This window comes from Lissotriton helveticus, chromosome 3_2 (genome assembly GCF_964261635.1).
Source record: "Lissotriton helveticus chromosome 3_2, aLisHel1.1, whole genome shotgun sequence".
Taxonomy (NCBI): Eukaryota; Metazoa; Chordata; class Amphibia; order Caudata; family Salamandridae; genus Lissotriton; species Lissotriton helveticus.
Window position 1 is genome coordinate 103,226,426 of NC_136062.1, and position 9,557 is coordinate 103,235,982.

Sequence of the window (9,557 nt, forward strand, 5' to 3'; positions counted from 1 at the left end):
ACGAACGTCTCAGCAGAGTGAAGGCCACACTGGCGGACCGGAGCTGGAAATGATTCCTAGATGGCGTCAGCGCCCTCACAGCAGCAGAACAGGCGTTTCGACAACAGGTCTGGAGGGCCCAGAGTGAGCTCAGCGAGGGCCCTCATGGAGTGGTACTGCACGGTGCAGTCATAGTGATTCCCACGAGTTTACAAAAGGAGGTAGTGCGCCTTGCACACCAAGGGCATCAAGGAGCGTCAAAAACCAAAGCACGACTACGCAGCAAGGTGTGGTTCCCCGGAATGGACCTAGCGGTGGAAGAGGCAGTGCGCAACTGCCATTCATGCACTATCACGAGTCAAGAGCCCGTGCCACACCCGGTGATCACTGAGGACCCAGGCCAGGAATCGTGGTCGAAACTCTGCGTCGACTTTGGATCTTTCCCCGATGGGAGGAACACGCTTGTAATCATAGACTCCCACTCGCGCTTCCCCATTGTAGAAGTGGTGCCATGTACCGCGTTCAGCCATGTCAAGGTGGCGTTAGACCGAACCTTTGCGATGATGGGCTTACCCGAAAAAATAAGATCGGACAATGGGCCCCCCTTCCAGGGTAAAGACTTTCAGACCTACCTAGCAGCCAGAGGCATCCACCACAGGAAGATCACGCCCCAATGGCCTCAGGCGAATGACGAGGTCGAGAGGTTTATGCGCACACTAAATCGAGCCCTTCGCATTGGAGTGGAGAGAGGGGAAGGAGCCGAGGAATGCCTATCCCAATTTCTGAGCGCATATCGACAGACACCCCATTGCACCACTAAGTGCGCTCCGGTCCACTTACTGTTTCGGAAGGCCCCAAGGGACTGTGTGCCTACAGGCCCCTCCTGGCACCCACCTGAGTTAGATCAACAGGCCACCCACGAATGAGAGGGCCAGTCGGGCCCGTAGAGCTCAACCCATGTCATTAGCAGTCGGGGACAGAGTGGTCATCAAGGACAGACACCCCAACTGGAAGTTTCGCACCAGGTATGAACCAGAGATATAGGAAATCATCAACATACATGCCACCATGGTCTCCGCAACCAGAGGCATGAGGGCTGTTACACGGAACGCGTCATGGTTCTAACAAGTTCCCAGAGAGCGAGACACTACCGAGCAAACACCTGCAGATGGGGGGTGTGACGACATTGACCCTGTAGACAACGGGGCGGGGACGAGTCAACGTGAAGAAGAAACACCGCCTTCAACGCCCACACAAGAGCCAACAGCAAGACCGGAGAGCACGTCAGGAGAGCCCAGAGGCTCAGCGGGGCATTCCGAAGAGAAGGAAACCAGCGAACATCATCGGAGCCAGCGATACAGTCTCCGCCCAAACCCAACACCAAGCCAGAGACTGAGGGACTATGCCTGGGGCGTGGGCCAAGCTCAAGGGCCCCCCTAGGTTGGACTATACATCCGTAAGTTTGGAGGGATGTACTGACGGAGCCACCCGGCCCGTCCACACACGCACGCACGCTCACACACACCCCGAGGGTGGGCCTGCCCGAGGGGATAAATAAACAGGCGCAAGACTGCTCGTGGTCTTCGGCCCATACCAGCAGACAGTCTCAGTGTGTCTCTTTCTTGTTAGTAAGACTAGCCCCCACTCCGTGGCATAGGTTATCACTGCGAAAAAAAAAGAAAAACCAAAGGTGGTGATGGACGGAGCGTTGACAATACAAACACTCACCCCCAGTCAACTGATCTGGGTTTAATCTATCACCGTACTTTAGCTCACTCCGCCACCCCAGTTCAGACATGGCCATATGCAAATCAGTCTGACCCTGTGCCTCATGGGAACAGTCCAGCCCAAACTGCCAAACCATGTCTTCCCTGGACCGGAATCAAGCCTCCGAGGACCGGTTATCACTGCCCCTCACCGAGTGTTGCAGACACCACACAAACCACGTGATCCTGGGCAAATGACCTTTGCCTTCCAGTGGCTCGCTTGCCTTATGTGCCAAAAGTCAACACACCATTAAACGGGCCAAAAACCTGGATTATGAGACATACACAAGCTACATGTTCATTGACACACAAATTCATAGCTGCCAAGTGTTCAGATTGCTATGTGTGACATTTTTATAATGTCGGTGTAATTATGAGTGACATTCCAACAACTATGAGTGACACTTTTTCCAGAACGAAATTAAGCGATGGAAACGATGGAAACATATACATTTTAGGAAATGACACCCTTTGGAGCAACAATAAACTCTAAGAAGATGTTAAAATTGCCCGAAAGCACCAGAAATGGAAGGTCACACACACAGGTAGGGGTCACAATTTGGCCGCAAAGTGTAATTCTTTTCAAAATTGAGCAATTTAATAAAAATCTATTTGCTGATTACAGTACGGTGCCACCAGCTATCATTAACCTGTGGCTAAGAGAGTAAGTATCATGGCTATTCTGAGCACATAACATTACAGTACAATGAGGCATGATTGGGAGGGGGTTTGGACACGCCTCAGGAGAAGAGGCTGACTGAGGTACACATAGCCTACCTATGAGGTCGTATTATTTAAAAAAAAGCCATTTTAGGAGACACGGACTAGCAGTAATAATTCCAAAGCTCAGCGTCTGACACAGTGTGCGGGGATCTTTGTGAACTTGCATTGCCACCCTGCACTAACCCCTGGCTAGACTCGTAGACCTTCTCTTCATCTCTCCCACGGAAGCACCAAAATTAAATATGCCTGCGATGATCATCCCCGAGCCAGAACCCCTCTTTGCACCTGGCTGGGAATAACCCCTGCAATTAGGACCTACGTCGCTCCCCACTCCTGGCTGAGCAACACTGAATGCTGCTGGTGCCTGTCCTGGGAAGCCGCGACGCACGACTGCTGCTGTGCCTGTCCCAAGTTATTCGGCCTCATGGAAGCCATAATGAATGGACTGGCGCTTGCTAAAGCAGTATTAAAATAAATACGTGGCACTCCTAAAATAACATTATTTTGATAGTGTAAGTGACTGTTATGGTGAGTTCACTTACAGTTGACAGTTCGTCTTCGCACTCTTCTCTTCCCAGGCTAAGGCAGCGCTGTGACTCTGCACTGGGTGACAACAGGCCCACAGCCTCTCACCCTCTTAACTGCATCATGTTGCCTCGTGTTGGCCAGCCTGAGCTCTCAGCTGCTGGCTTGCGGCGTGAACATTTAGCTCCTGAACCTGCTTCCCCCACATCGCAGGGTGCCCGGCTGGGCACGGCAGCTCAGTAGGTGCTGGGGGGCCGAGCAGCACCATGATGTCCCCCTATCGCCCACGAACAAGTTAGTAACACTAGGCAGATGGGACAGTCTTTTTTTTTTTACAGGATGAATTTGTTTATTTAAAATCAATAATAAAAAAAGTGACTTGGGGGTAAAAGCCAGATGAACGCAATCATTTTCCAATGAGTAAACTCTTCGGTGATATGGGCGGACATGCTCAATGCGTTTATAATGTTCAAAGGAGGACAGGCACCATGAGGAGATTTAAGGTCGGTTGGGGTGGCATGGGGGCTTTTTTCCAGATGGTCGGTTCACCAGAATCCATCGAGGACACGGTAACGGCTCTCTTGGTAGTTGCAGTTTTGGAAGCGACAGCCGAAGCCCTCATTACTCCCAATCCTCGCACTTCAAAGGACATAAAAACTCCTACGGCTTGTTCCAGCTCTCCACCACGAGTGACGTCGCACAGGTCCACACTGCTCCCACCACTCCGGTGACTCTAGGCCTCCTCTGGTTTGTCAGTGGGTTGCCGGCAGGGTTGGAGCATCTTCTCCATAAGGTTAAAACGCATGCGAGCTTTGCTCTCATTCTCGGCCACAGCGAAGTAATTGAGCAAGTCGAAGTGACCCATGTAGGAGCAGAACGACTCCCTGTGCTGGTTCACCAGCCACTCCCACTTAGTGGTGCCGGTATGGCCAGTGCCAATGTACTTGGACTGCAGATGCTCTAGCTGGCTGTGGATGGATTAGCGGTCAGTCATCGCGGCGAAAGAGGCCGAGAAACGATCACCAACAAGAATAACAAAACACACTTTCAACTGGAAAGGGACAGTCCGTGGCATAGGGAGGCCTCGCAACATTGAATAACTCCCGGCTGCACTTTCTGGCAGGAAGTAGGACGTGACGTCCTCCTGTGATGCGCTACACTAAACTCTGGGCCGGGCTATGGCGCCACTCAGGCTGTCTAGTGACGCAGAGGCCCGCAGAAATAAAACAAAGATACATTGTAGCGGCACTGGCTACCACTCTCGGAGCCTGGAGCCTGAGCCAGCGTTGCGAGGAGAGATCCCAAGCCTACAGGAGAGCAGCCCCTGTAAGCACTAATGCGTGCCACCACCTGCAACTCACTGTTTACAACGCGCTTTCTGTCACAGCTCCCATGTGCATTATGCTTGACAATGCATTTCAGTGCGGTGATGCGGATCACCACACTGAAATGCGTTAGTGTCTCGTCTGATGCATGATACTTGGCAGGCCTGCACAAAAGCCAACAGAGCTGGGCAGACAGACAGGGTGGTCTGAGTCTGTGCACCCTCAAGTACCAGCACACGAGCTGAACCACACGAGCTGAACTCACCGTGAAATCCTCGTGAACATAAAGGCTGCATTTTATGTTCAGCTCGGGTCGGGTGCCAGACCTTGTAAAAGGGAGACACTACCAACCAGAATATAAGATCCTTAAGTATTGCCCGGCGGTGTCGCCTCTTGAACCCACAAAGAAGTTAAACTATTGAAGAGGCAGGCGCTGGAGACTGGAAGGCAGGAAACAAGGTTTTTATTCTCTCCGGAGGAGAACACAGCAAAACGGACAGCAGGTATCGTTCTGAGGTGCTCTGTCTGCATCTCTGAGGCCTGGCCTCTTATACACAAGTTAATCACTTTATTGCATGAAACACATTCTCGTTAATCCTTTGATGCACGGAAAGACATCCTCGGAACCTCCCCTTCAGGCCCGTTCCCACACATAGTTACAGTTGAAGTCCCCACCTCGGTCACAACAGGTGATGATCATCGCGCAGCTGGATATTCCGCCGATTCACGGAATGTGTGGGGTTCGATCGGATCTCGTAGGGTGGGGGCTTTGATTGACCCGAGGGTCCTTTAATGGGAGGAAGCTTCCTACTGTACTGGGGGCAATAAACGGTATCCGCAGAGCCAGGTGGTGGCCTGGGAACGAGGAAGACAAACGGGCACACAGGGAAAAGGGGGTTTGTATCAAAGGACCTGGGACCATGAAAGGAATGAAGGGAGGTGTCGTGCTGGGAACAGGATGGGATTCCGAGGCAGAGCTGCGCTGAAGAGGGGTTTATGACCCGAGGCATGTGAGGGCGAGGGGGTTGTCGGCATGCTGGGGGATGCCTACGAGGCTAGGAGAGAGAGAGAGAGATGCGCTGGCTATCAGCAAAGGGCAGGGAAGCCATGGTGTTCAAAATGGCGGCTGTTTACGTGCGTGAAAGGGTCCGAGAAGAGCAAGAGGGCGCCGATAATGTTGACGGTTTCAGCCTAACTTTCAACAGTCCTCCCTTTTCAACATATCTAGCCAACTTGCTTACTCAATGTCAATTTTCATCAGATTCCTAACCTCGACATCATACAACGCTCTCATGTGTTCGTTTCCAAAGTCCACAGTTTTGGGGAAAATACAACTTGCACATAAAGAACACAGAGGTGGCAGACATTGAATTCCTAAGCATAAACCACATATTACAACTACAGGAACCAGGATAATGGTGAGCAGTCTCCAGCCCCAGTTCTTAACGGTGTCCCAGAACCAACCACCGAGTGACCATTCTTCTTGTTCTTGGCGGACTTCTGAAGAGAGTCTGTGAAGATGTTCGATGGCTTTGTACACTGAGGGTGAGTTGTCCGGTATGTATGTACAACAGCTGGACCCAATAATGCGGCATGCTCCTCCACGGTCCGCCAGAACCACATCTAGAACAAGGCGGTTCTGAAGAGCCACCAGACGGACCGCTTGGAGCTCAGCAGTGTTGTTAGCAAAGATACCAGCTGTGATGTTCATGGTTGTCTCAACTGCCTGAGTCAGATGTCGGATGGCACGGCTGTTTGCCATCGGGCCCCAGAGGGGGACGAGTCCTTTCATAGCATCGAGGAACTGCGCTCCCGTTGAGTCGGCTTGCTCAATGTCTCTGGCTCGTTTTTGTCTATGGTGATTCGCTGGTGCCACATAAGTCGGGGGAAGGACGAAGGAGATGAAACAAGTGCCCCCCCAGCCTTTGGGGAGCCAGGTGTAGGCTTTTGTGCCGCAGACGAAATACATGTTTGGGGACGACACAAAGGAAGGTGGGTCCGTGGAATCCAAAGTTCTGGTAAAGCGGCAAGCGCTGCGGCCCACCAGCTGCGTCCCAAGTCCTTCTACACACATGTGGCCTGTGACGTTGATGACCGATAGGGCCACAGTCAGAGTGGCAGCCGTTCGTTTCCGCAGATAGGAGAAGGTGGGTCTGGTTGGATTGTTGAACACCTGCATTTCAATTCGTTCTTTTTCAGGGATGTCCACGTGGATTGAGTCGCTGGGGGTCAGCGGGCAGAAGTGTGTCTTTGTCTTGTTTCGCCCGACCCCGTGAGAAGAATGTGCTACAGTTCTGCTGGAGGTGGCATTGTCCTTATAGCTCTCTTGCAGGAGGATCAGCCAAGCAAGGCAGGAGCCGTGGACAGAGAAGGGTGAAGGGATGAATGGTATTGAATGTCCAGTGGCATGGGGTAGCAACCCACAGATCCAGCAGTTGGTGGTATTGGTGGCAAGATTGTGCTGGTGAAGTAGCTGCACGAAAGAGTTGTTCCAAAACTCCTTTCGCCTCTCTCTTAGTTGAGGAGAGAGCGAAATCAGATAATGTTCCTTCATGGTGGTAGGTTGAGCAGTGGTTAGGAATGTTTCGTGAGCAGGTGCATGTTCTTCCATAATCCAGAGCGTGGTCATGAGGAGAAAACAGAAGAGGATTGTGATGAAGAGTGCAATTGTCTTTGAGCGATGAAGTCTGTCTGTTCTCGGATTTCTGTAGTGGGTATTTCCTGCTGTCTCCGTCGGCTTCTCATTTGGCGCTTCCATCATCTTCTTATCTGGCGCTTCCATCATCTTCGTTTTCAAGGTGCTCGGTAGTGGGCAGGACCACAGACTTAGTTTAGTTTCTCTCCAGGTAACCCTTGGTAGTTTGGGTCACCGTTCTGAGATCCTTTAACCTAGTCCGTGGCCTACTTAGCCGAAGCTCCCTCCTTTCGACGCAGGAAATACCCTTCTCGAGATGGTACAGTGGGGTCAGGATGTTTTGAAAGTTCAAGTGTCTCTGTGTCAGGATAGCAATTCAACGATGGTCGGTCCTGGTTCAGGAGCTCTTCTTGGGTGTTGACGGTGTCTGTCGTGGCCAGGGCTGGGGAGACCTTTTTGCAGTGATGGGCGTGCAGCCAGTGCTTCTTCCCCTCCACTCGAAGTGCGGTCCGAGTGGTGATCAGCACTTGCCAGGGGCCCGTCCACCGGGGTTCCAAACTCTTTGATCGCTGAAAATTTCGGATCAGCACAAAGTCCCCCGGCTGGATGGCGTGACCCGGACCCCTAGAAGCATCGGGGATGGCCTGCTGCACCTGCTGATGAATGACAGACAGAGTTTCAGTCAATTTATACAGATAATCAGACATTAGGACGTCCGGAACGTCATGAATGGAAGTTGGTTTCGGGGCAGACCAGACGCTCATGGGTCGACCGAAGACAACTTCATAAGGAGTTAAGTGATGTCGGGTGGGGGTAGAGCGCATCGATAGCAATGCCAGTGGGAGGGCGTCTGGCCATTTCAGGCCCGTGGTAGCCACTATTTTGGCCAGTTTAAGCTTTAGTGTGGCATTGTGTCGTTCGACAAGTCCAGCAGATTGGGGGTGGAAGACTGCGTGGAATTTCTGTTTAACACCCAACCCATTTAGGATGAGCTGGATAACTTTCGCTATGAAGTGGGGTCCATTATCACTCCATAAAACACGACAGAGTCCATAACGGGGGAAAAACTCCTTTAACAGAACCTTTGCAGTGGCCATAGCGGTGTTGTCACGGGTTGGATATGCTTCCACCCACTTGCTAAATGCGCACACCACAACAAGTACATATTTCAGGCCTTGGCATCTGTCTAGCTGGATGTAGTCCATCTGCAGGACTTCAAATGGGTGGTTTGGGACCCCAAATCCCCCCCGGGGTACTACAGTTCCTTTCCCGGGGTTGTGTTGCAGGCATATTAAGCATTGTTGGACCAGGCGTTTGGCGGAATCTGGGATCTTATCATTGTGCCAAACCCTGGAGACAAGTTCGATCATGGGGGCTGATCCTATGTGGGCAGGGGAGTGTGCCATGGTCAATATGGGAATCAAGTATGAATCAGGTAGCAACCATTTGTTCGTGTCTTTTGTCCGCCAGCAGCCTTCATCGTCTTTCAATCCCACCAGTGTCCATTCCGTCAACTCGTGTTGTGTGCTAGCCGTTTGAATGTCCCTGATAGTGTCTCCAACGTCAGTCCATTTTTCCGCTTGTGATCTGGTCACGTACATATGTGTTGTCGTCCTATTTTCAGCTGTCGTTCGGGCGGTGATGTCGGCTAGTGCATTTCCCTGTCCAATAATGTCTGTCACCTTCTTGTGTGCCTGGCATTTGATGACGGCAAGCTTGTTGGGGAGGAGGACAGCTTCGATTAAGGCGGAGACTAGATCCCCGTGCAAAATGGGTGTGCCGTGTGAGGTCAAGAATCCCCTTTCCCTCCAAAGGAGCCCAAAATGGTGAACCACCCCGAAGGCATACTGGCTGTCGGTGTAAATGTTCGCTGTGGTTCCTGCTGCCAGGATGCAGGCTCGTGTCAAAGCAATCAGTTCCGCTGCCTGGGCAGATCGCTGGGTGATGCGGGCTGTTTCTACTACGGTTCGAGCCGTGGTGACTGCATAGGCAGCGGAAGTGGTACCATCGGAGAGTTTGATGCAAGAACCGTCCACCCACAGCTCCCCGTCGGGGTCAGGGAAAGCCGTGTCTCTGAGATCGACCCTACTCCTGGTCTGTTCGTCCGTAAGAGTCACGCAGTCATGCACGGGGTGCACATTGGGATCGTTCTCTGGCAAGGGTAACAGAGTTGCCGGGTTCAGTGTGGTGCATCTTTTCAGGGTGATATGGGGGGCAAGCAAGGTCAGTTCGTATCCAGTCAGTCGTGCACTCGTCAGATGTTGCGTCTTGGTTTGGTTCAGGAGGGTGTCGACTGAGTAATGTGTACTGGGTCAATTAACATACGCCCTACGTCCGAATCCGCTTTGGCCCACAGATACGGAGGCAGAGTGTCAAGCAGGGATGCGTCAACGTCGGTGATGGAAAACATGTGTCGGGGAGAGCAATGTCTAAGCAGAACGGGGTTGTCGTAAAGAAACACTCGAACTCCATCTTGAGAACACCTGATCGTCGCTCGGAAGTGTTTCAGTAAGTCAAGTCCCATAATGGCGTCAGGGCTATTGGAGGAGAGCAAGAACGTGGTGTCGGTGGTGTTGTTTTCTACGTCAAAGAGAATCGGGGCAG

General features: G+C 52.0%; 1 pseudogene; it reads right to left on the reverse strand.

Moving 5' to 3' along the window:
* Nucleotides 1–3,682: 3,682 nt before the first annotated feature.
* On the reverse strand, nucleotides 3,683–3,987 carry LOC144826230 (splicing factor 3B subunit 5-like; annotated as a pseudogene).
* Nucleotides 3,988–9,557: the final 5,570 nt, after the last annotated feature.